The 27210-nt window shown below is 37.2% G+C and overlaps 1 protein-coding gene across 4 annotated transcripts in view; it reads left to right on the top strand.

Annotated features, from left to right (window-relative positions):
• TLK1 (tousled like kinase 1) overlaps nt 1-27210 on the top strand; it is a 154743-nt gene that overhangs the window by 11865 nt on the left and 115668 nt on the right. The window contains exon 2 of one of the 4 annotated variants that reach the window (XM_078070982.1): nt 21474-21679. The exons of 2 other annotated variants lie outside the window; for them this stretch is intronic. The gene's annotated coding sequence lies outside the window, so the exon portion shown is untranslated. Of the gene's footprint in view, nt 1-21473; nt 21680-26923; nt 27003-27210 lie in introns of those variants that run through there. One more of the 4 variants, XM_036067309.2, reaches the window with a different exon arrangement.

Here is a 27210-nt window from a genome sequence, read left to right as displayed (position 1 = left end):
ATAGAAATGTCACTGATTTCTGTGCATTGATTTTCTATCCTGCCACTTACTGAAGTCCTGTATGAGTTCTAGCAGTTTTGGGGTGGAGTCTTTTGGGTTTTCCACATAAAGTATCATATCATCTGCAAACAGTGAGAGTTTGACTTCTTCTTTGCTGATTTGGATGCCTTTTATTTCTCTTTGTTGTCTGATTGCTGTGGCTGGGACTTCTAGTACTATGTTGAATAGCAGTGGTGATAGTGGACATCCCTGCCGCGTTCCTGACCTTAGGGGGAAAGCTCTCAGTTTTTCCCCATTGAAAATGATATTCGCTGTGGGTTTTTCATAGATGGCTTTTAGGATATTGAGGTATGTACCCTCTATCCCTATACTCTGAAGAGTTTTGATCAAGAAAGAATACTATATCCAGCTAGGCTGTTATTGAAAATAGGAGGAGATATAAAAACCTTTCAGGACAAATAAAAACTAATGGAATTTGCAAACACGAAACCAGCCCTGCAAGAAATATTGAAAAGGGTCCTCTAAGCAAAGAGAGAGCCTAAAAGTAACATAGACCAGAAAGGATCACAGACAATATACAGTAACAGTCATCTTACAGGCAATACAATGGCACTAAATTCATATCTTTCAGTAGTTACCCTGAATGTAAATGGGCTAAATGCCCCAGTCGAAAGACACAGGGTATCAGATTGGATAAAAAAAACAAGACCCGTTGATATGCTGTCTGCAAGAGACTCATTTTAGACCCAAAGACACCTCCAGATTGAAAGTGAGGGGGTGGAAAACCATTTACCATGCTAATGGACACCAAAAGAAAGCTGGGGTGGCAATCCTTATGTCAGACAAATTAGATTTTAAACCAAAGACTATAATAAGAGATGAGGAAGGACACTGTATCATACTTAGAGTCTATCCAACAAGAAGATCTAACAGTTGTAAATATCTATGCCCCTAACATGGGAGCAGCCAATTATATAAGGCAATTAATAACAAAAGCAAAGAAACACATCGACAACAATACAATAATAGTAGGGGACTTTAACACCCCCCTCACTGAAATGGACAGATCGTCTAAGCAAAAGATCAACAAGGAAAAATAAAGACTTTAAATGACACACTGGACCAAATGGACTTCACAGACATATTCAGAACATTCCATCCCAAAGCAGCAGAATACACGTTCTTCTCTAGTGTCCATGGAACATTCTGCAGAATAGATCACATCCTAGGTCGCAAATCAGGTCTCAACCGGTACCAAAAGATTGGGATCATTCCCTGCATATTTTAAGACCACAATGCTTTGAAACTAGAACTCAATCACAAGAGGAAAGTCGGAAAGAACTCAAATACATGGAGGCTAAAGAGCATCCTACTAAAGAATGAATGGGTCAACCAGGAAATTAAAGAAGAATTTAAAAAATTCATGGAAACCAATGAAAATGAAAACACAACTGTTCAAAATCTTTGGGATGCAGCAAAGGCAGTCCTAAGAGGAAAGTATTTAGTAATACAAGCCTTTCTCAAGAAACAAGAAAGGTCTCAAATACGCAACCTAACCCTACACCTAAAGGAGCTGGAGAAAGAACAGCAAATAAAGCCTGAACCCAGCAGGAGAAGAGAAATAATAAAGATCAGAGCAGAAATCAATGAAATAGAAACCAAAAGAACAGTAGAACAGATCAACAAAACTAGGAGCTGGTTCTTGGAAAGAATTAATAATATTGATAAACCCCCTAGCCAGACTTAATCAAAAAGAAAAGAGAAAGGACCCAAATAAATAAAATCATGAATGAAAGAGGAGAGATCACAACCAACACCAAAGAAATACAATTATAAGAACATATTATGAGCAACTATATGCCAGCAAATTAGGTAACCTGGAAGAAATGGGTGCATTCCTAGAGATGTATCAACTACCAAAACTGAACCAGGAAGAAATAGAAAACCTGAACCCATAACCACTAAGGAAATTGAAGCAGTCATCAAAAATCTCCCAAAAAACAAGAGCCCAGGGCCAGATGGCTTCCCAGGGGAATTCTACCAAACATTTAAAGAAGAATTAATACCTATTCGTCTGGAACTGTTCCAAAAAATAGAAATGGAAGGAAAACTTCCAAACTCATTTTATGAGGCCAGCATTACCTTGATCCCAAAACCAGACAAAGACCCCATCAAAAAGGAGAATTACAGACCAATATCCCTGATGAACATGGATGCAAAAATTCTCACCAAAATACTAGCCAATAGGATCCAACAGTACATTAAAAGTATTACTCACCACGACCAAGTGGGATTTATTCCTGGGCTGCAAGGTTGGTTCAACATCCACAAATCAGTCATTGTGATACATTAATAAAAGAAAGAACAATAACCATATGATCCTCTCAATAGATGCAGAAAAAGCATTTGACAAAGTATGGGCATATATTTTTGAACCAGGTAGGGTTCAACTCATCCTAGGAAATATTGGATTTCAATGTTATTAACACAGTGTCTTGCACTTAACTGAAAGGTTATAAACCTGACACTGAACATGTATCTAATGGAGTTTATTAAATGCATCCTGCAAGCTCTTGGCCCTTACTTCTCTTTCTTCCTAGTGTCCTACTTCTTTGACCTAGTTGACAACATTTAGTTTTTGGATATTGGATACCATATGTTAAAAGCATTATGATTTAGAAAGGTAGTGTAGCATAAGTAATAGTTACAAGCATGCATTTGTTAGGCCTGGGTTCCATTTGGATTTTGTCACTTAACTACATTTACTAACCTCTCATTGCCTCACCTGTAGATTTTCTTTTCTTTTCTTTTTTTTTTTTTAAATATAGTGGTTGTATTATTTTTAAAAATTTATTTATTTACTGGGGGGTGGTGAGGGATAGGGAGAGAGAGAACCTTAAGCAGGCTCCACGCCCAACATGAAGTGGGACTCGGGGCTCGATCTCATGACCCTGAGATCATGACCTGAGCTGAAACTTGAGAGTCAGAGGCTTAACCCAGTGAGCCACCCAGGCACCCCTCAGCTGTAGATTTTCTTGGTTGTAGGATGGGATAGTAGTAGTAACTACTTCACAGGGTTGTGAGAGTTACATGAGAAATTCGTGGCATTTTAACCAGTGTATGTTAAATATTACTATTATATGTAGATAAAAGGATGCTTTCAAATTTAAATTTTTTTCTTTGTTTAAATGGTAAGAATAGAAAAGTATTATCTGGATAAAGGTCTCCTGTGGCTGGAGTGCTCTTGATTCTCATGGATTGTCTCCCTGGGCTGTTGAATTCTAGCAGAGTTGTGTCTGACAGAGGCAGATTTCAGAGGATGTTTAAAATTGCTACTTTCATTATTTTACTTCTCGTAATTATTTGTGGCTTGAGAATTGATCAGATTTATGAGACATGCTTACAACATTTAAGCAAGCATCAAGCACTAAATTTGGATTAGCAGTGTTTATGCTTTATCTTGCTTTTCATATTGCTTTTGATATGCAGAAATATACTTTAAAGCACTGCATTAAAAATTGTAAAAGCGGCATGTATTGTTTTTGTGTTTCTTATTTGTACCAAGGAGATTGCTTTATGTGCACTAGGTATTTAATAATGTGTGTTTATTAGTGGCTGTGTAGGCAGTGTAGCATGAGGGTTAGGATTGTGGGCTTACTGTAGATAGACCTGGATTTATATCCTTTCTCTGTCACTTCCTGAGCTGTGTGACCTTGGTTAAGTTACTTGCTGCTGTTGTTATTATTGTTTGTGTATGTGTGTTCATGATTGGTGAATTTTTTCTGTTGAGAAAAAAGGCAGGGATAAAAAAGCTCATATTAGAGAGCCATTGAAAAGTAATGTGTAGGTTGCATTCCCTCGTATGTATATGTTGTCATCTTATAGTTTTCATAATTACATTTATTTTTATTTTTTTATTTTTTTATTTTATTTTATTTTATTTTTTTAAAGATTTTATTTATTTATTTGAGAGAGAGAGAATGAGAGACAGAGAGCATGAGAGGGAGGAGGGTCAGAGGGAGAAGCAGACTCTCTGCCGAGCAGGGAGCCCGATGCGGGACTCGATCCCAGGACTCCAGGATCATGACCTGAGCCGAAGGCAGTCACTTAACCAACTGAGCCACCCAGGCGCCCTTCATAATTATATTTTAAATGAATGTATACTAACTTATTTAGTTGATATATATACCAAAACTTAGTCATAATTGTGATCTCATTTCTTTTCACTGTATAATGTTGTTGCATTTGTTATGTATATAATAGTTTTTCTTCCTTTAAATTGCTTCTTTGGTATACGTTTGAAGGATTTGGCTTATTGGGCAAAAGGAGACAGATACTTTTATGTGTTATGTACTTTATATTTTATTTTATATTGTCATTATTGTTTTCCCAATGGGATAACTAGGATCTTAGAGTCTGTTATTGCTTCTCAGATATGAATCAATTGTCAGAGCTTCACTTTTATAGAAACCTTTTGCCATAGTTTATTCATTCAGCATGTATTTTTGGATCTAGAGCCTAGCACTGGGAAAACAAAGATACATAAGATATAGTCCGTACCTCCTAGGAGCTTGGTCACAGTCTGGTGAGGAAGACTATAATTCATAATATGTAATTCATACTTTTGAAAAACACCTTGTGGGTCAGGTAAAACAGTCTGTGAGTTACCAGTTCTCAACTTCTGAAATAAACAGAAGAACTGTAATATAGTTGTAGCATATAGTTTATCAGGGTGTTATATCCATTGGTCATTTGGTTGCTAGAAAAAAAACTTAAGCAAAACAGATTTATTATTAGAAGGATATAGGGCTGGGTATATCTTAGAACCCAGTTAGGCTGCAAGGGGACTGAAATAGAAACTGGAAAGTCAGGAACCACAGTAGTACTGTTCTCTTGTGGATCCTAAAGCAACCCTTTCCAGCTGTGAAGGAAAGTTGTCTAAAAAGGAAAATAGGAAGGGAGGAAATTGTATTTCTATCACAGAGGTATGAACCAAGTGCTCCCTAGAGAAAGGAATTACACAATTTTCCTTCAATTTATCTATTAAATGGTATCTTCTTGTTTCAATTGCTATGTCTTGATTGCTAGTGAGAACTTAATATTTGTACAAAAGCCCATTGCTAATTTTTCTTGAAATCTGTGTCTTAGGCATTAGAAAATATATGGTAGTGATGTCAGTCCTTGTTATATTTGATGAAACCATTTTCTCCATCATTTTTTTCTTTTTATGTATTTGTAAATTTTTCATTGTATAAAGTTTTATACTTTCATTAAATTCAACACAAGTTTTTCCTTGTGATTTTTTTTTTTTTTAATATTTTATTTATTTATTTGACAGAGAGAGATACAGCGAGAGAGGGAACACAAGCAGGGGGAGTGGGAGAGGGAGAAGCAGGCTTCCCACCGAGCAGGGAGCCCGATGTGGGGCTCGATCCCAGGACTCTGGGATCATGACCTGAGCCGAAGGCAGACACTTAACGACTGAGCCACCCAGGCACCCCTTCCTTGTGATATTTTTAAGTACATGTGTTTAAAAATTATTAGCCTCTAAAGTTCAAGTACTATAGTTTTACTGTGATGCAGTTTATTTCATTTTTTTTTAAAGATTTATTTATTTGAGAGAATGGGAGCGAGTGTGCTGGGGTGGGGGGGTGGAGAGGGAGAATCTCAAGCAGACTCCCTGCTGAGCTCAGAACTCCACTCAGGGCTCAGTCTTAGGACCCTGAGATCATTACCTGAGCCAAAACCAAGAGTCAGATGCTTAACTGACTGAGCCATCCAGGTGTGCCCCATGCAGTTGATTTTAATTTTTAATTTTACATGTTGCTTTATCTTTCATTATTGAAGTGTAAAGCATACAGAAAATGCACACAAATAAATTTTTGCTCAGTGAATTATAATCTTTGTAACCGTAATCTGTGTAACTACCACTCAGTCAAGAAACAGAACATTGACAGCACTTCAGAAGCCCTCTCCCTTCTCCCATCAGTCACTACCTTCTCTCTTCTCCCCAAAGAAATCACTATTCTGACTTAGTAATGTCTATTTTTGAATGTTATATAAATTGACTCACATAGTATATATTTTATTTCTAGCTACTTTTGCTCCACATAATGTTTCTGATATTCATCCATGTTAATTTCTGTAACTGTAGTTGATTTTCATTGCTCTGTGTTACTTTGTATGTATATGCCACAGTTAATATAATCTGTTGATAGATGTTTAGGTTGTTTTCACTTCGTTACTACTACTAATAATGCTGTATAAATGCATTTATATCAATCTCTGCATGTACTATTAATATTTGTTGAGTATATACCCAACAGTAAATTTACTGGCTTATGGGTATGAATTTGCCTTTAGTAGACACTGCTGGTTTTCCAGAGTGGTTGTAACAATTTATATTCCTATGAGCACTTTATGAGAGTTCCCATTGCTCCACATCATCACCAATAATTGGAATTGTTAGTATTATTTATTTTTGCTAATCTGATGGCTGTGAGGTGGTATTTATGGTTTTAATTTTCATTTCCCTGATGAGAAAGTTGTTAACCATTTTTTTTCATAAGTTTATTGGCTTTTGAATATGTGTTCAAATTTTTTGGTCAGTTTTCCTTTGTGGTGGTTGTGTTATAAAAAACAGTAATGTATTTGAAGGAATTCTTTTTGTATTTCGGATAAGTACTCTTTAGTTTTTTAATATCCCCCCCCCTTTTGGTGGCCTGTTTTTCCCTTCTCTTTATGGTATTTAAGAAGTATGTCAAGTTCATAAAAATGTTTTCCTATATTTTCTCTTTTAACGTGGGCATTTGCAGCTGTAAATTTCCCTCTAAGCACTCAATTAGCAGTCAGTTCATCAAGTTTTGATGTGTTTTTATTTTTATTAACCTCAGGTGTTTTCTAATTTTCCTTTTGATTTCTTCTTTTGATCTATTGCTGATTTAGGAGTATGTTAATTTCCACATATTTGTGGATTTCCCAAATTTCTTTCTGTAATTGATTTCTAATTTAATTCATTTGTGATTGGAGAACATACTTTGTCTATTTTCAGTCCTTGTTGTTGATACTTGTTTTATGGCCTAGCATATGGGCTCTCCTTGAGAATGTTCCATGTATGCTTTCAGAGAATGTGTGTTCTCTTGTTGGATGGAGTATCCTCTACATGTCTGTTAGGTCTTGTTGGATTATAGTGTTTAAGCTTTCTGTTTCCTTGTTAATTTCTGTCTAGTTCTATTTGTTATTGAAAACGAAGTATTGAAGTCTTCCAATTGTTGCATGGTTGTCCATTTCTCTTTGATTCTGTCAATTTTGCTTCATGTATTTTTTTTTTTTTTTTTAAGATTTTATTTATCTGACAGAGAGAGAGAGACAGGAAAGAGGGAACACAAGTAGGGGGAGTGGGAGAGGGAGAAGCAGGCTTCCCACCGAGCAGGGAGCCCGATGCGGGGCTCGATCCCAGGACCCTGGGATCATGACCTGAGCTGAAGGCAGCCGCTTAACTGACTGAGCCACCCAGGCGCCCCTGCTTCGTGTATTTTGAGGCTCTGTTATATGGTGCATATGTGTTTATAATTTTTATATCTTATGGATGGATTGACCCTTTAATTGTTATAAAATGTTCCTCTTCACCTCTAAAAATATTTTAGAGGCTGTCTGATATTAGTATATCCAGTACAGTTCTGTTATGGTTGCTATTTGCATGGTGTCTCTTCCCATTCCTTTACTTTTATCCTATTTGTGTCTTTGACTGTAAAGTGTGACAGCATTAGTCAGATCTTGTTCTTTTTAAATCCGGTCTTACAGTCTTTGCGTCTTGATTTTACTGTTTAATCCACTCACATTTAATGATATTGATACGGTTGGATTTATGTCTGCCATTTTGCTTTTTCTTTTCTGTATGTCTCTTTTTGTCTTTCTGTGCTTCCTTTATTGCATTCTTTTGCATTGAGTATTTTCTAGTGTAACATTTTAGTTTCCTTAATGATTCTGAAAGTATTTTTTGAGTTATTTTCTTAGTGATTGCTTGAGGGTGTACATTACAAAATTTACCAGAATCTACTTCAGATTAATAACTTAACTCTAGTGATATATAGAAACTGTATTTAGTTCTGCTCCATCCTTCCGTTTTCTTTAAATCATATTGCTTTGTTACAAATAAAAGAATACATTATTATAATTATTACTTTATATAATTCTGTGTCTTTTAAAGAAACTGAAATAAAGGAAAACATAAACATATTTATAGTTTTCGTACTAATCATTTTGGTTCATTTCTTTCTGTAGATTTAATTTACTATCTGATACCATTTCCTTACTAAATAAAGTTTGTTTCTACCTGCCTCCTTTGTGCTATTATTGTCAAATGTTACATTTCTAAACGTTTTAGGCTCAATGATACAGTTATATGCATGTCGTATGTGCGATTACTTTTTCAACTAAGAGAGTTAAGAAGAAATACGCAATTATGCTGTCTTTGCTGGCACTCATGTTCTCTCATGTAGATTCAAATTACTCTATGGTGTAGCCAGAAGAACTGATTTTGATTCTTCTGCCAGCTCCAGTCTGCTGTTCAGCTCCTCTACTGGGCTTTTCATTTTAGTTATTGTACATTTGAACTCCAGAATTTTCATTTAATTATTTTATAAAATTTCTTTTTATTGGCATTCTCTATTTGATGAGACATTGTCATAATAACCTCCCTTTAAGTATTTAAACATGGTTTCCTTTAGTTCTTCGAACCATATGTATGATAGCTGCTTTGAACTCTGCTGAATCCAACATCTGGGCCCTCTCAAAGGCATGTACATAGTCTCCTTGACCACCAGAGATGACTGGTTTTGGCCCTGTTCATGTTGTCTCTTTCCCTGATTAAGCTTTTGGCTGGTCTCTTTCTGTTGCTATCACACCTAGCAGTCAGCCTCCACTAATCGCTAGCTGATTGCTTTGTTGTTTTCGTCAACATCCTGGGGCATGAATTGCTCCATAGTCTGATTGCTGCATTAAGTCAGGTTTCTGCAGAAGCTAAGGGTTACCAGTTTTTGAGACTTGTGCTTGCTCTGAGAGGTAACTGCCTTTCTGTTTGCCTCATTCTTAGTAGTTAAACTTCTACATAGTCTGTAGCCTTGCTTGTTGCTACTTCTATCATGGAACTACAATTCTTTTAGTTCTTCACCTCCCAGGTCTCCATAGTTTTGGAAAATGCCCTTAGGAATGAACTTCCCCACAGTTGGCCAGATAAAGTCCGTTCCCTTAGGTGGAGAATAGAGCTTTCAGTTTTTTTTTTTTTTTTTTTTTTAAAGATTTTATTTATTTATTTGAGAGAGCATGAGAGGGGAGACAGTCAGAGGGTGAAGCAGACTCCCCGCTGAGCAGGGAGCCCGATGTGGGACTCGATCCTGGGACTCCAGGATCATGACCTGAGCCGAAGGCAGTCGCTTAACCAACTGAGCCACCCAGGCACCCCAAGAGCTTTCAGTTCTTAATGGCCTGTTTTTTTCCTCTGGGAAGAACCTCTGCTTTGCTTCAGTGAAGTTAGGGACTGAGAAAGGAGATAACTTTTTCTTTCTTTTCTTTTTTTCTTTTTTTCCTTGTTTTGAGAGAGAGAGAGAGAGAGAGAGAGAGAGAGAGGGAGGGGGCCAGGGCAGTAGTAGGATGAGGGAGAGAGAGAGAAAAACGTAAGTAGGCTACATGCCCAGCGTGGAGCCTATACTCTCACAGCCCTGAGGTCATGACCTGAGCCAAAATCAGGAGTTGGGAAATCAAGAGTGGGATGCTTAACTAACTGAGCCACCCAGGAGCCCCAAAAGGAGATAACTTATGTTGAAGTGACACCCAGCTGTAGGAGTAGGGTAGTCCCTTTTCTCAGCTTGCCCCTCCTGGTAAAGAAGTTTTGCTTATAAGTGAGCAATTATGACCCAGGTATTTTTGGTCTACTGTACCTGGAATAGAGCTTCTACCTTACAAGTGGGAGTGGGTTGGGAGGAGGGACTCCATAGTTTTCTCATCCATGCCTGCCTGAGGTAGAGTTTCTGCAACATGGAGCTGGGGGTGGTGGTGGTGGTTCTGGTGGTGAGAGATGCCAGCATCCTTCTCCTCTGGGGTGAAATTATCCTCCTGGACTGGGCTAGGGGAGCTCCTGGGAAACCCATCTGTGTAGAACTTGTCACATGGAGTTGTAGGGTGTGAATGGGAGTGATTTGTGGCCCAGATGTCACAGATGGTTGCTCTTCTCACCTCAGTGTAGTATATTTTCTTGAATAAATGTTTCTCCATTTGCTGTATGCCCTTAGGACGATCTCCAAAAACATTAAATGGTTGGTGGTTCTTTAAAAAAAAAAAAAAAAAAGTTGGGGTGCCTGGGTGGCTCAAGTCAGTTAAGCGGCTGCCTTCAGCTCAGATCATGATTCCAGGGTCCTGGGATCGAGCCCCACGTTGGGCTCCCTTCTCCCTCTGCCCCTTACCCCCCTCCCCCGCTAGAGCATGGGCTCTCTCTCTCTCTCTCTCAAATTAAAAAAAAAAAAGTTAAAAAAAAAAGTTTTACCAGTTAAATGGTTGTTTCAGATGGTCCACTAAGCTCCTCATGCCACTATTCCTGAAATTATCCTATTCTACTATATTTTATTGTTTTTCAGAAACTTTATTATTATGCTTTTTGTACTTAATCTATAGTCCTCCTGAAGTTGATTTTTTTCCTGTGTGGTGTGAGGTAGTAGTGTCATTTCCGTATGGCTATCCTGATATCTCAGCACCATTTACCGAAAAGAAGTGTTCTTTCCTACTGTTTTGCAGTACTACCTTTTTTTTGTGAATCAAGTGTCTGTACCCGGAAACAGGTCTGTTTCTAGGCTGTACATTCTCTATCATTTGTCTATTCTTGTGCCAGTACCATACTGTCTTAATTACGAGCTTGATACCTAGTAAATGTAATTAGCTTGATATCCATAAAATAAACTTTCTTGCCTTTTGATAGGCCGAATTCTCCCAAGATTTCTTTCCTCTGAGTATTCAGTTGAATACTTAATCTTTGTAGTGCTTTGAAGGGATTTTGCAGATGTAGTTAAAGTTACAAGCAACAAACCTTAAAATGGTGAGATTGCCTTGGATTATTTGAGTGGGCCCAGTTCAGCTGCACAAGCCCCTTAAATACAAAAAACGCAGAAGAGAGGAAGGCAGAAGAGAGGTGGGGCAGAGAAGAGGTCAGAGGGACTTGACTCAGAAACGTGAAAAGGATTTGGCCTGCTGTTGGTGCCTTTAAAAGGGGACCATGAGCCAGGGAATGTAAGTGGCCTCTAGAAGCTGAGACCAAGTCTCACTTGACAGACAGGAAAGAGATGGGGACCTTTGTCCTATAATTCTTGGAGCTGAATTTTGCCAGCATCCTAAATGAACCTGGAAACAGATTCTCTCCTGGTGTCTAGACAGAAACACAGACTAATACCTTGATTTCATCCTTGTGAGATTCTAAGCAGAGAACCACTTGAGCCATGCTGTGCTGGGATTTCTGATCCACAGAAACTGGAGATAATACATGTGTGTTTTTAAGCTGCTATGTTTGTGGTAACTTGTTGGAACAAGTGATAGAAAATTAATACACATTTCATTGATTTTCTTCAAAATTGCTTTGGCTATTTTTGGGTACATTCTACAAATGAAACAAAACTAAAACAGATCTTTTGAGGGTTTGAAATTGCATTGTTGATCATATCTTTACAATAATGAGTGTTCCAATCCATGTAGATTGGGTATATTCATCATTTCAGTAATATTTTATAGTTTTCTCTGTAATGATCTTACATAATTGTTACACTTGGTGTTTTATTTTTATTTTTTTATATTACTGTAAATAGTATCTCTTTAACTTTTATATTCTACTTATTGCTGATATGTAGAAATTCAGTTAATTTTTGCATATTGCCTTGGTAACCAGCAATTTTGCTTATAATTCTGATAATGTATCTCAACTAGATTGACTTCCTATAAACATATAGCTTATGAGTGATAAATTCATTTCATCTTTACCAATCCTTATACTACTTGTTTTTCTAGCCTTATTGCAGTGATTATAACTGCCAGTACAGTGTTGAATAGATTGGTTATAGTGGGAATCCTTGTGTTGCTCCTATTTTAGAAGTATGGGAAGAATCAATATTTTACAATTTAGCATATAGGCATTTTGGATCTATCCTTTCTCAGGTCAAGGAAGTTCCTTTCTATTACTGGTTACTAGTTTGTTTAAATCATTAATGGATATTGAATTTTATCAAATGCCTTTTTCTGCATTTATTCAGATAATTTTAACTTCTCAGTATTTTTTTTTTTAATGTGAATTATTTTATTGCTCCTTAATTACTACACCAACCTTGTATTCCTGGACTAAACCCAATTTAATTGTGAACTATTAGTTTTTTTATATGAATTACTTTCCTGATTTTTCATTTAGTATTTTTGCACCTACATACATGAATGAGATAGGTGTGTAACTTTCTCATAATGTTCTTGTCAGGTTTTATAGCAAGGTAACGCTGGCTTCATAAAAATGAGTTGGGAAGTGCTTTTTCTTTCTTTTATTTATTTATTTATTTATTTATTTGCCAGAGAGAGATACAGCGAGAGAGGGAACACAAGCAGGGGGAGTGGGAGAGGGTGAAGCAGGCTTCCCGCGGAGCAGGGAGCCCGATGCGGGGCTCGATCCCAGGACCCTGGGATCACGACCTGAGCTGAAGGCAGCCGCTTAACGACTGAGCCACCCAGGTGCCCCGGGAAGTGCTTTTTCTTTTACCACTATCTTAAGAATTTATGTAAGAAGGGTGTTATAGCTTCTTTAAGTGTTTGGTAGAAGTCACTGAGGAAGCTTTCTAGGCCTGGAGTTTTCTCTGTGGAGAAATTTTAAATAATGATTTCAATTTCTATAATGTCACAGTACTCTTTAGAGTTTCAGTTTTTGTATCAGTTTTGGTAAATTGTATTTTCTAGTAATTCCTACATTTTATCTAAAATTTCCAATGTGTGTGCGTAAAATTGTAAATAATATTCCCTGTGATCTTTCTGTGTCTAGGATCTATAGTGATATCCTCTTTTCATTCTAGATGGTCACTATCTGTGTCTTGTCTCTTTTTTCTTTTTTTTTTTTTTTAAAGATTTTATTTATTTAACAGAGAGACACAGTGAGAGAGGGAACACAAGCAGGGGGAGTGGGAAAGGGAGAAGCAGGCTTCCCGCGGAGCAGGGAGCCCGACGCGGGGCTCGATCCCAGGACCCTGGGATCATGACCTGAGCCGAAGGCAGACGCTTAACGACTGAGCCACCCAGGTGCCCCATTGTCTCTTTTTTCTTGATCCCTCTTACCAGTTTATTAGTTTTTTTCATGGAACCAGCTTTTAGCGTTCATTCTTTGTCTTTTATGTTTGTTTTCTATTTGATCGATTTTTGTTCTGATTTTTATTGTTTCCTTCTTTGACTTTCTTTGGGTTTAATTTGCTGTTCTTTCTCTAGACTTGTGTGACAAATGCTTATTAGTTCTTGGATTTTTAACCTTCCTCCCTATTCTTCCCCTCCCCCGGTGCGTTTGAGGTTATAAAGTTACCTAAGCATGGGTTTGGCTTTCTTTCTCTGATTTTTTTTCCTTCCCCCACAAAATTGAGGTGAAATTCACATAAAATACAATTAACCATTTTCAAGTTTTTACTCTCTCAAGTTTTGGTATGTGTGTATGTATGTGTGTGTGTGTATTTCATTCAGCTCAAAATATTCTACAATTTCCATGATTTCTCTTGGTCCATGGATTATTCAGAAGTACAGTTGACCCTTGAACTATGTGGGGGTTAGGGGTGCCAGCCCCCACACAGTTGAAAATCTGCATGTAACTTCTGGCTCCCCAGAAATTTAATTACTAATAGCCCACTGTTGGCTGGAAGCCTTACCAATAACATAAAGTTGATTAATACATATTTCGTATAAGTATTATATACTTTAAAAGGCTTTTACTGATTTCTGACCTAGCTCCATTGTAGTAAGAACTAAATTTGTAAGATTTCAGTTCTTTAAAATATGAGACTTTTTTGATGACCCAACATATTGTCTTTCTTGGTAAATATTCCTTGTATAGGTCCCCCCAAAATTTTGACTATGGTGGTTAGATGTGATTCAATATATATATGTTATATCAGGTTTGCTTCTTAAAATTATCATTACTTTTTTTGCTTGTTTGCTCTTACTCAGAGCAAGTTTAAAGGTTTAAAATGTCCAGGGGTGTCTGGGTGGCTCAGTTGGTTGGGCATCTGGTTTCAACTCAGGTCATGATCCTCCGGGTCCTGGGATGGAGCCCTGTGTCCAGCTCCCTGCTCAGCAGGGAGTCTGCTGGTCACCACCCCCCCCCCCCCCCCCAGCTTGCTAGCATGCATGCACACTCTCTCTCTCAAACCTTTAAAAAAAAAAAAAGGTCCCGGAGTGGTTGTAGATTTGTCTCTGTATAGTTTGTCATTTTTTATATTATGTACTTATATATTTTTTGTTGTAGGTGCTTACAAATTAAGAATTTTTGTATCTCCCTGGTAAATCAAATCTTTTATCATCATGTATTGTTTCTCTTTATCTTTTGTAATGCATTTTGCCTTACAGTGAATGTACTGTATCTAGTGTTAAGACAGATAATGCTAGCTTTCAGTTGCTAATGTTTACATGGTATATCTTTTTCCAGGCTTCTACTTAACGCTTTTATTTATATTTTAGCTGTCTCTTTTAAATAGCATATGTTCTTTAAAAAATAACTAGTTTGTGTTTGTTTTAATTGGAACATTGAGTAAATTTATATTTAATATACTTACTGATATATTTGGGTTTAAATTGATATTTCTCGTTTTATTTACCCTGTTTGTTTGAACTTTCTTTTACTCTCTTTTATGCCTTGTTTTGGATTGTTACTATTTTTTATTTCAAATAATTCCCCACAGGTGGCTTAATGGTTATATCCTGTTTGAGATTATATCCTAATTTTTTTAGTGGTTATCCCAGAAATGAAAATATGACTCTTTGACTTATTAAGCATAGTGTAAGTCAGTATTTTTTCCTCTTCCTGGTCAATGCAACAACTTTAGAAACTGTTCACTGTACAATTCCCTCTCCTGAATTACATACTACTATTACTGCATAGTTTGGTTCTTTTTTTTTTTCCCCAAGATTTTATTTATTTATTTGAGAGAGAGAGTGTGCACAAGTAGGGGGAGGGGCAGAGGGAGAGAGAGAAGCAAAAGCAGACTCCCCGCTGTGCAGGGATCCCGATGACGCAGGGTTCCCAGGACCCTGGGATCATGACCTGAGCTGAAGACAGATGCTTAACCAACTGAGCCACCCAGGTGCCCCTGCATAGTTTGGTTTTACATTATTTTAACCACCCATAAGATATTATGAGTATTTTATATAGTAATTCTGCATTTGTATTTACTATATAGTTACTTTTTTTTTTTCTTTTTAAAGCTGTGTTGATTTTCTGTTTGTCTAAAGAATGCTCTTTAATGATTTCTGTATTTGGGCCTATCTGGTGTGGAATACTCTGTTAACTGCTTGTCTGGTAAGTCTTTCCCCCATCTTTATTCTTGAAAAGTTTTTGTTGTTTTTGTCTGGGCATCGGAATCTAAGTAGGCCGTTATTTTCATTCATTCAGCTCATTTTGTGTTATTACAGCGAGACCCAATTTCCATTGTTTTGTTCTGAGGTCAGCTGTCAGTCTTATTGTTGCTCCTTTGATGGTAATCTAGTTTGCTGTCTCTGGTTACTTTTCAGGTTTGGGGGAGGTTATTTTTGGTTTTCAAGCAGTTTTACTCTGAGGTGTGTAAGTGTGCTTTTCTTTTGTTCTACTTGGTGTGTGTAGGACTTCTTAGATCTGTGACTTGTGGCTGCACTATCCAGTGCCACTAGATATATGTGACTATTTATTTATTTATTTTAAAAAGATTTTTAAATTTTATTTATTTGACAGAGAGAGAGACAGTGAGAGAGGGAACACAAACGGGGAGAGGGAGAGGGAGAAGCAGCCTTCCCGCGGAGCAGGGAGCCCAATGTAGCTCGATCCCACGATCCCTGAGCCAAAGGCAGACACTTAACAACTGAGCCACCCAGGCACCCCATATGTGACTATTTAAATGATCATTTAAGAAGTTAGAAATTAAGTTTTTCAAGTCCTCAGTAGCCACATGTAGTTATTGGCTGCCTTTATGGCAGATGGAGAGCATGTCATGTCCATCATTGCAGAAAATTTTGTTGGACAGCACTTTTGAAGGCTTTTATAAGTTTTGGGAAATTTTCGGTCCATACCATTTCAGATAGTTCTATTCTGTCATCTTCTCTGGGAATCTAGTTGTACATGTATTAGATCTTTTTGTATGCTGTATGTTTCTCATCCCCTTTTCTGTATTTTCATCTTTTTATTCCTAATGTGCCTTTTGAAAGGTATATTTTTCTGAGATAATCTTCTGGTTCATGAATTCTCTCTTTTTTTTTTTAATTGGAGGGTGGGAAGAAGGGGCAGACAGAGAGGGAGACAGAGAATCTCAGGCAGCCTCCATACCCAGCGCAGAGCCTAACTTGGGGCTTAATCCCACAACCCTGAGATCATGACCTGAGCTGAAATCAAGAATCAAACGTTCAACCGATTGAACCATGCAGGTGCCCCTCATTAATTCTCTCTTAAGTTTTTAGAAAATGTCAAACTCATCTACTGAGTTATTAACTTAAATCCTTTTACTTTTTTTAGTTCTAGAAAGCAATTTGGTAGTTTCAGGTTCCCTGTCAAAGTTCTCAGTCTTATTATTCAGCATAATTATTTGGAAGTGTTTGATAACTTCATTATCTAGATCCCTTTGAGTCTTGTTCCATGTTTTATTTGCTTTTCAGTCATGTGTTACTTTCTTGGGTTTCTTTTTCATTGTTTTGTTTTTTAATTGGATATGGGACATTTTTTATGAAAAACCATAGAGATCATTTGGGGCCTAGAATAATGGCAGTCCTCCATGATAGGATTTACATTTAATTTTGGCAGAACTATAGGGGCACTGTAAGTCTCAGATTTTCTTGGTCCACTTTGAAGGATTGAGATTAGAAAGTGGACCTTAATCCTAGTCACTTTTGCTCTGAGATGGGGATCCCAATGCAAAGTTTGGGGGAGGCTCTGGATTTTTTTTTTTTTCCTGTGCAGCCCAGTGATACCGCCAAAGTTTTGCTTAGCATCTCAGTTTCTAAATCACTAGTTCTGAAATCAGCAGATGCTTCTAGAGTCTGGGGAAGCCTCATTTATCACCCTCAACTCTCTGGAGTTTTTTTTCCTGAATTTTGGCCCCATGATTCTTCATTGACTTATAACTATAAGCAGACTTAAAAAAAACCAAAAGAATTTAGTCCAACTTTTCAAGTTTCCCAACCCAGAACATTGGTCTGATTTACCTAATCAGCATTACTGGGAGTTCTTGTTTGCTTTTTTGTTTTTTGTTTTTGTTTTGTTTCAGGGGTACAGGTCTGTGATTCATCAGTCTTACACAATTCACAGCGCTCAGCATAGTACCTACCCTCCCCAATGTTCATCACCCAGTGACCCCATCCCACCACCCCCATCCACTCCAGCAACCCTTCATTTGAACATTTTGGGTGAACTTGAATCTTTTTTCCTCCTCTCAATAGTGGTTTTTTTTTTTAATTTTATTTATTTGTCAGAGAGAGTGCACGTACACAAGCAGGGGAGAGTCAGGCAGAGGGAGAAACAGGCTTCCCGCTGAAAAAGGGCCTGATTTGGGACTCGATCCCAGGACTCTGGGATCATGACCTAAGTCAGAGGCATTTGCTTAACCCACTGAGCCACCCAGGCATCCCTCCTCCTCGCAATAATGATGAATGTATAGTTGAATAAATGTTATCTGGGACTTTTTTTTTTTTTTTCTGTTATTATGAAAGGACAATGCATTGATAACATTCTAAAATAATATGTGGTACACAATCCTATCCAATTATTTTTATCTGATTCTGGGAAAAACTGTTTTCTGATGAGTTACAGTCATAATGGAGTTGTGTCTTATTCAGGGATTAGGTTCTAAGAGGTCATAGTTAATATTTGCACCTTTTTTTTTTTTTTTTAACAATTTAATAGCTGGGACATATACACTTCCTTTCGGGTTGGATGTATGCTCAATTCTCTGTTCTCAGTTCTTTCCACTATAGGTAAGAATGTGATACATCTTTGTTACTTTGCTTCTTTTAAATTATTGCCCTTTGAGCAATAGTGTTTCAGCTTTAGAAACTGACTTTTAGGTTTGCTAAATACAGTATAACACTTTGTATGCCTTTGAAAATTGTCATGCTTCAAATGTTGCAGTTATTGTTTCAATTTAAGTTAGTCAAAAAGTATGAATTTCTTTCTGGATGTTGTTATATTGTAAGAGTTGTACCTATTTACAGTGCCACCAGCAACACACATGAACCAGTTTAATGGAAACATCACTGCTCTAGTGGTAGTATATTTTAAAACTGTCTTGTGTGGTTGTATTCCAGGTTGTTTTACTTGTATATATTTGATTACCAAGAACATAAGCAGTTTTCCACATGTTTATTACCTTTTTTATTTGTGGTTTGTTTTAAAAATTACTCAAGTTTCTCAAAATTACTGAAAAGGATACAGCTTTGAATTGCTTAATCATAAAATTATTTAGGTGGATTTTTTTGCGGGAGGGAGCAAAGTTAACTGAGGTCACAGTGTTGATATCATGGACCCATTACTAAAGCTTATTACTACCAAAGCTTACTTTTACTACAGTATGTACTGATGACAAGGACTGTGACAGTTCTTATGTTAAAACTACTTGCAGTTGTTTGTACTGTCTAATTGACTTCTCTAGATTACAGAGCAGCAGAAGAAAGAAAATGATTGGGAATTTTAAGGGGGGTTAATAATTTCAGCTTGTTCCCCAAATACTGGCATTTGAAATTTGAAATCGAGATCAGTATACCCTGTTATGGTAGCCTACTTGCCAGGATCAATTTATAGTAATTATTTATTCTTTACTTGCTAATGTTGTGTTAAGTATCTTGCAATTTAATAAATGTTCTTCCTTCAATTTTCTGTTAACAAGTTATTGACCAAAGCATAGATGCATGGTTAGTTGGAACACTGTCTAAAACTTGATGTTTAAAGCATTTTAGTTATCTTTAACAGCTCACATGATAAATTACAACCCTTACCTCTACCCCACAGAACTTGCCTTTAATAAGAAAATGATAAAAGTGATGCGAATTTTTCATTATCATGAGCTCTCGGCAATTTTATTTATCTATTTATTTTTTAAGATTTTATTTATTTATTTGACAGAGCGAGACACAACGAGAGAAGGAACACAAGCAGGGGGAGTGGGAGAGGGAGAAACAGGCTTCCCGCTGAGCAGGGAGCCTGATGTGGGGCTCTGAGGCTCGATCCCAGGACCCTGGGATCATGACCTGAGCCGAAGGCAGACGCTCAATGACTGAGCCACACAGGCACCCCTCAGCAACTTTATTGTGTATTTTAACTGTTATTTAGGATATCCTTTCTAAATTTGTATAAAGTAAAAATGACTTTAACCCAGTTATTTGAGACGGCGAACGTGTAATTAAGTAGTTGTATAAATCCTGCATTTATTGAGTACCCAAAGAGCTTAACTACTAATGAAAGTTTATCCTAAGATTGAGGCTTAACTCCAGATACTGCAGGTATTAAAAATAACGCATGTGCTCACATGCCTGTGTGCCTCTTTGTATATGCAGATGTCTTGATGGTAGAAATAAAAAGCCACATAAAAGACTTTTCTTTTGTATTTTTAAAAGAATCATTAAATCAAAATTTAAAAAACTATTATTTACTTCATTTTATTTTTGCTTTGTACCTAATTCCTTATTTTGGAATTAGGTATAGAGCATGAGTTGGCAGACTTTTTGCAAAGAGCATGTTAGTTAAGTATTTTAGGCTTTTTAGGCCAAAAGGTCTCTGTTAGAACTACTCTCTATCTGAATGGGCGTGGCTTTGTTCCAATAAAACCTTATTTATGGACACTGAAATATGAATTTCATGCGATTTCTACTTGTCATGAAATGCTCTTCTTTTTGATCTCACCTTCCCAGACATTTAAAAATGTAAAAACCATTTTAGTTCATGGATAGTACAAAAACAGGTGGTGCTCCCTATCCCTGGTATAGAGTAACTTTCTATGAGGAAGTTGAATGCTTCAAATTAACCAGTTATTCAAGTAGATAACTCCAGATCTGTTTCATCTTGCAAACTGAAACTGTAATACCCATTATACAACAGCATTCCATTCCCCTCAGCCCCCAACCCCTGAAAACCACCATTTTATACTATTAATTTGACTACTCTAAGGTATATCATATAAATGCAGTCATACATGTTTGTCTTTTTGTAACTGGCTTATTTCATTTAGCACACTGTCCTCAGTGTTCATCTGTGTTGTAGCATGTGTCAGAATATCCTACCCTTTAAAGGCTGAATAATACTCCATTTTATGTGTATACCACATTTTGTTTATCCATTCATCCATTGATGGTTGCCTGGCTTGCTTCCATGCCTTGCCTGTTGTGAATAAGGCTGCTATAAACACGGGTGTGCAAATATCTCTGAGACTCAGCTTTGAGTTCTTGTGGGTATATACCCAGAAGTGAGATTGCTTGGATCATATGGTAATTTTATTTTTAATTTTTTGAGGAACTGCCATACTGTTTTGCACTGCAGCTGTACCATTTTAGTTTCATCCACAGTGCACAAGCATTCCAATTTCTCTACATCCTTGCTAACACTTACATTCTATTTTTTAAATAGTAGCAGTCCTAAGGAGAGTGAAACAATATCTTGTGGGTTTTATATGCGTTTCCTTAATTATTAGTGGTATTGAGCATCTTTTTCTATGCATGCTGACCATTTGTGCTATGTCTGGAGAAATGTTTAAGTTCTTTGCCCATGTTAAAATCAGGTTATTTGTTAGTCGACTATATTATTTTTTAAGAATACATTTTTCCTCTCGCAATGTGTTCTACAAGTACAGATAAGTAAATTAACATAATTTACTATTACTTATAAAGGTAATAACTTAGAAGAATGAGGAGCACAGTAAGTGGAAGTTCTGATTTACCAAAAGCCAGTCTAATAGAGAAGCTAAACATGCTGTAATTGTTTTCAAAGTGCATGAACAGCAACCTGGGAAGATGAAGTGCATATAATGTGACTAAGAAAGAAATAGGATTGATTTTTATGTGTCCTATAGAATTATTCATTCACACCGTGCTGTATATTGTAATCAAATAGTATGTTAAGCAGTTTAGAGAGTTATTATGCTCTGTAATATTTAGACATACATGGTAAGTAGTTCATAAAATTGATTCTGATGTATCCAGCCACGATCATTTCAAGTTTTATTTTATTTTTTTTAAGATTTTATTTATTTATTTGACAGAGACACAGCGAGAGAAGGAACACAAGCAGGGGGAGTGGGAGAGGGAGAAGCAGTCCTCTCGCGGAGCAAGGAGCCTGATGCGGGGCTCGGTCCCAGGACCCCAGGATCATGACCTGAGCCGAAGGCAGATGCTTAACGACTGAGCCACCCAGGCGCCCCTCAAGTTTTATTCTTTTACATTATTTGTCTTTCTCCTCATTGATATTGTGAGTTCATAGTGTGAACCCTATCTTGTCTTTTAGGCCCAGTGACTTACAATAGAGTTGATTGTATAAGTGATCCACAGTATGGATGAATTTTTAAATATCTAAGTGGTCAGTGAAAGCAGTTTTTCCTCATCCTTTGTACTTTTATTTTTTGTATATTGAGCTGGGCTTTCTTTGTACCTGTTCTTCCTTCCTGCTACCCTATGCTCTTTGCTAATGATAATTGAACTATTACCCATAAAATAGGTAACTGTGAGCCTTAGTCTTCATTGTTAGATGAATGGATAAGTGAGGCCTGCATGAAGAAACTCACTGTTGTCCCTAAAACACACCAAGTTCATGGTCTTCAAATAGGAACTCATGATCTATCTCCCCAAACCAGTTCCTTTTTTAGTGACTGTTACTACCAATTATCCATGTGTAAACCAGAAACATTTCCTTTTCCTTTACTTTTCAAATTTAGTCTGCTACCAAGTCCTCTTGTTTTTCCATCTCCTAGATACCTTTCTGATCTTATGTGGTACTAGTTCAAGCTAGTGTCTTCTCTTACTGGATCGCTACAGTGGCCGCCTAACTGGTGTCCATGAATCCACCCTGGAATCTGTAATTAGGCAGAAATACAGACGCTGTAATACTTTACAAGTAACAGTACTTAATATTCTACCTGATTGAACTAATTGTTTTTAAAGCTTTATCTATTTATTTATTTATTTATGCGAGAGAGAGAGAGAGAGAAAGCACGTGCGTGCATGGGGTAGCGGGGAGGGGCAGAGGAGGAGGGAGAGAGAAACTTAAGCAGACTTCCCGCTGAGCATGGAGCCCAATGCAGGGCTTGATCTCACAACCCTGAGATCAGACCTGAGCCAAAACCAAGAGTCTGATGCTTTAACTGACCACACCCCCCAGGCGCCCTTAATTTTTTTATATTATGTTGATTTTCTTATTGAGCTTCCTTGGCTTTCTAAATAAGTTCTATTCATGTTATTAAGTGTCTGTTTTATGCCAGAAGGAGTTGAGGAAACTGAGGCTGGGAGTTACTAAAGCAGTAGAGCTGAAATACAGATTTGGTTGTCTTTTAGACCAAGTTCCTTCAGTTTGAAAATTTGGGGATGCCTGAGAATATCCATTTATTCATTCAAGAAATATTTATTGAGAGTCTTCTACGTGTTGGGCATTCTTTTAGGCATCTTGATATTCAGTGAACAAATAACCCCCCCCCCCCCCCCGATTCCTGTTCTTTTGGAGTTTATAGTCCAGTGAGAGGAGATAGGCCATCTCATTGATAAAGCTGCAGACTCAGAATTACTGTGTTTGCTAGGGAGTTTTAGAATTAAAGCATTTGCCTGTCTTGGCAGGGAAATGAGTTATGTGAAATTTAACTTTACTTGGGGTTCTACATAACCTCAAATAGCAGAGTAATCTCTAGTTTTTACCTAGGGCTATGAACATGGTGCCTCACTAGTGACCAGATGTTCTCTCAGCCTGTTTTAGAGTGGTCAGGTAGGCTGAATGAGCTTTACATACTGTGTAATGTGTCCCCAGGGCTACCCCTATGTTCAGAGATTAACTAGAAAGGCTAGTGGGCTCAGCATATAGTTGTACTCATGTTTGATGTATATTGCAGCAACATAGTGAAGATACACAGCTGAATCTTAAGGGGAAAACATAGGCAGGGTCTGGAGGAATCCATACACAGGCTTCCTTATGCTCTCTCCCTCACAAGAGGGGGTACACAGAGTACATACTCTTCCCCCAGTGAAAATGCAGCAACATGTGTGCAATGTGTCTGTCTGGGGAAGTTCACTAGAGACTCTGCATTCAAGGTTTTAATTGGGAGTACCTTATTCCTAGCATATACCAACCACATTGTTTCCACGAACAGTCTAGGCACTGTGAGCCACCCTTATCAGTTAGGGAAGGGTGGGAATTTCTTTGCAGCAGGCCTTTCTAAAGACAGCATCCTCACACTTGCTATGTAGACTCATTTCTGCACAGTTACCTTTTGACTCTGGATGGAGATTGCTGAGGTGGATCTGGGAGAGGTAAATAAATATGGAAAAATAATATTTTTCCTACCAGGCTTTGGGAGTCATTGTTCTAAGGAAATAATTCTAATTTCAAACAGAGCATTTTAGGTAGAATGATGTTTGTTGCAGCACTGTTTTTAATAGCAAGAAATTAGAAACCACTTGAATCGCCAGTGGTAGGGGAATAAATATATTACTGTACATCCATTTAATGGAATGTTAGGTAGTTGTGAAATGTTCATGAAAACATGTCATAATGTGGAAAATTGCTTTTGTAAGAACATAAGATACAAAATAGTAATTAGTGTAGAATCTTGACAGTGATGGCTATCAGACAGCTTTCTTAGTTCTGAAATTTGCAAATGCCCTTAAGACAAATTCCCTCACAAAAACGTAGGAAAATATAAAAAGTTGTTAACTTTTTGTTATGGGAACATTTTTTAATTTATTGAAGTAGAGTGAATATTGCAGTGAACCTTAACATACCTATCACACAGTTTGATAGTCATAGTTTTAATACAGAAGTTTAAGTTACTTGTAGGAGACTTAAATCAGTTTTATTAAAACATGGATACTGTATAGAGTAGTAGCATTAATATGCAGTAAACTTAGGGGCGCCTGGGTGGCTCAGTCGTTAAGCGTCTGCCTTCAGCTCAGGTCATGATCCCAGGGTCCTGGGATCGAGCCCCGCATTGGGCTCCCTGCTCCGCGGGAAGCCTGCTTCTCCCTCTCCCACTCCCCCTGCTTGTGTTCCTGCTCTCGCTGCCTCTCTCTCTGTCAAATAAATAAATAAAATCTTTAAAAAAAAAAAAATGCAGTAAACTTATATAAATTACATTTATAATTTATCTGAAGGTTTTTTTTATGGCAAAGAACTGCCACTGGCACTTTCATCATTAACACTGTTAATCAGGTTTATTTGGGGGAAAGATTTTTCAAAAACAAAATAGTTTTTTTGGTGGGGGGGATAACTATATGACTTTCAGGATATATGACTACCTATAAGGAAAATCAAACCCAGACTGAGAATTGAATGGGTGGAGGTTATATAAGTTTCTCATTTTAGCAGCACTTCAGCGAATGATTAATTTTATTATGTCATCACTTTTAGGGTCTTTTGCAAATGGTTGAAATTATGAATGTGGAAACATCTTTGAATGCCAGGGGCTACTATAAAAAGTGTAATGTTAATCGAGGAATAAAAAGTATGCAGAAAAATGGGGCGCCTGGGTGACTCAGTCGGTTAAGCATCTGACTCTTGTTTTCTGCTCCGGTCATGATCTCAGGGTGGTGAGAACGATCTGGGAGTCAGACTCTGTGCTCAGCAGGGAGTCTGCTTGAGATTTTCTCCCTATGCCCCACTTCCCCTGATAAATAAATAGGTCTTTAAAAAAGAGTAAACAGAAAAAAGACTGGAAGAAAACTTGAGTGTTGTTGACATTAGTTTATCTTTGCGTAGTAGGACTATGAGTGGGATTTTTAGGCTCTAATTTTTTGCATTTTTGCATTTTACTTTATTGTTGGCAATTTGGGGTTTATGACCAGTGGTAAAAAGGGGAAGAAGTGAAATTGCTTATTTCTTGTCATTATAAAGATACATGTCCTTTTCTTCATAAGACAAATAACTTGACACTGGGAAATGTTAAGTTAGAAAATTACTATAATTGAAAGAAAACTTGGTATAAGTCAGACTTTTTAAATATACAGAGTGTCTGGAAGACTATGAGGGCCAACCTTATAAGGTATAAACTTAATAAGGCTTTGCATTTATCACTCCATTTTGGCAGCTTTGAGATAATACACAAATTAAAAATATATGAGAATGATGTGACCCACAATTTCTTTGAGTTCTGTATTCTGTATTGAATTTCTGTAAAATGGCAGTCATAATCATTTGTAAAGATACTAGAGGACTGCTCATACTCTAGACCATTTTGGTCATCAAGTAAATAGTTTGAACCATACGAACCTATTTTATATATTTAAAATGTTTGAATATAACTTCATGTGGTTCAACCTGTTAAAAATCACAATTTCTCATCCTTTGTTAAAGTTGATTTACTTATATATTTTTCTAAAGTTACAAGTTGGTTGGGCGCCTGGGTGGCTCAGTTGGTTAAGCATCTGACTCTTGATTTCAGCTCAGGTCATGATCTCAGGGTTGTGAGATCAAGCCCTGTATTGGGCTCTGCGCTGGGCATGGAGCCTGCTTAAGATTCTCTCTCTCTCTTTCCCTCTCTCCCCCTCCTCTTCGATATTGGATCTCACTGCCCCCCCTCTGAATACATACATATATATATATATATATATAAATATAAAAAAATATATATAAATATTTTAAAAACTAAAGTTACATGTTGGCATTTCTGTTAAGGTTGAAAGTAATAGAAAATCTTACTAGAATTTAAAAATTTTGAATCTTGGGTGATTTGGTCTTTGGAAATGTATCTTTCTAGAGGAATGTTATGATCTTAATGGGTTTATGCACTCATTTATGTACCTGGCACCTAAACTTTTGGCATTCTCTGGAGTTGTACAGTAATTTAGAGTTGGGAATGATAGTTAAAGACTGTTTTTATTTTCATTGAGCAGCATAATTTATGTTGAACATGTCTGTGTGGGCATTTAGAGCAGGTAGGGTTCCTAAGCAGAGTGGTTTTTTTGTTGGAAATCTTTTGGGTTTATTAATTTAAAAATTTTATTTTTTTCTTCTTTGTTTGAAGATTTAGGCTAGTGAAATTGAAAATGAGTGAACTGGAATGCTCTACTGTTTGTTAATATCCTTTTGTTGCTTTCTGTTCTCACATCACTTACTTGGCATGCAATTTTGGGGAAGTTGCTTATTTTTCTAGGACTCAGTAATAGTAAGTAAAAATTATGGAGGCTATATATTCCAGGAACCTGCTAAGGGCTTGCCAGTATCATCTCACTGAATTGGATAAGAATCCTGTGGAGTAGGCTCTGTTATTACCAGGATTTTATGGATGAGGACAGAGCTGGGATTCTGGCAGCAGAGCCTATGCTCTTAACCCTAAAGCTATTTTGCTACAATAAGTGTCCACAGAAACCCATTTTAAGAGTCTTTTTAAGATATGATAGAGATGATGTTGGTGAAATAATGCCTGTGTTGAAATCACTGTATAAACATCTAGAATATTTTATCCTTGTTTATTATAATACATTGTTTCAGATAGTGTTTTGAAAGGTGGATAGTGCTCAACTTGGACTTCTTATGTAGAGTACATGCAACTTCCTTGTCAGAGGTTTTCTTCCCTGCTGCAGATGGACTGTACGAGGTAACTGTTCTGGAGTCCTTCTTTCACCCTGCCCTATTAGGATAGAACAGACCAAAAAGAAGTACTGCGGGGTAGTCAGTCGTCACTGTCCTTTTGAAGGTATATCAAAATGATTACCTCTGAGGAGTGGGATTTTGGGAAACGGGAGTATTGGGGCTTTCATTTTTATATTTCTGTATGATTTATTTCAACCAGCATTTATTACATT

This window comes from Halichoerus grypus, chromosome 4 (genome assembly GCF_964656455.1).
Source record: "Halichoerus grypus chromosome 4, mHalGry1.hap1.1, whole genome shotgun sequence".
In the NCBI taxonomy this organism is placed as follows: domain Eukaryota; kingdom Metazoa; phylum Chordata; class Mammalia; order Carnivora; family Phocidae; genus Halichoerus; species Halichoerus grypus.
This window is presented reverse-complemented; position numbering and strand designations above follow the sequence as displayed.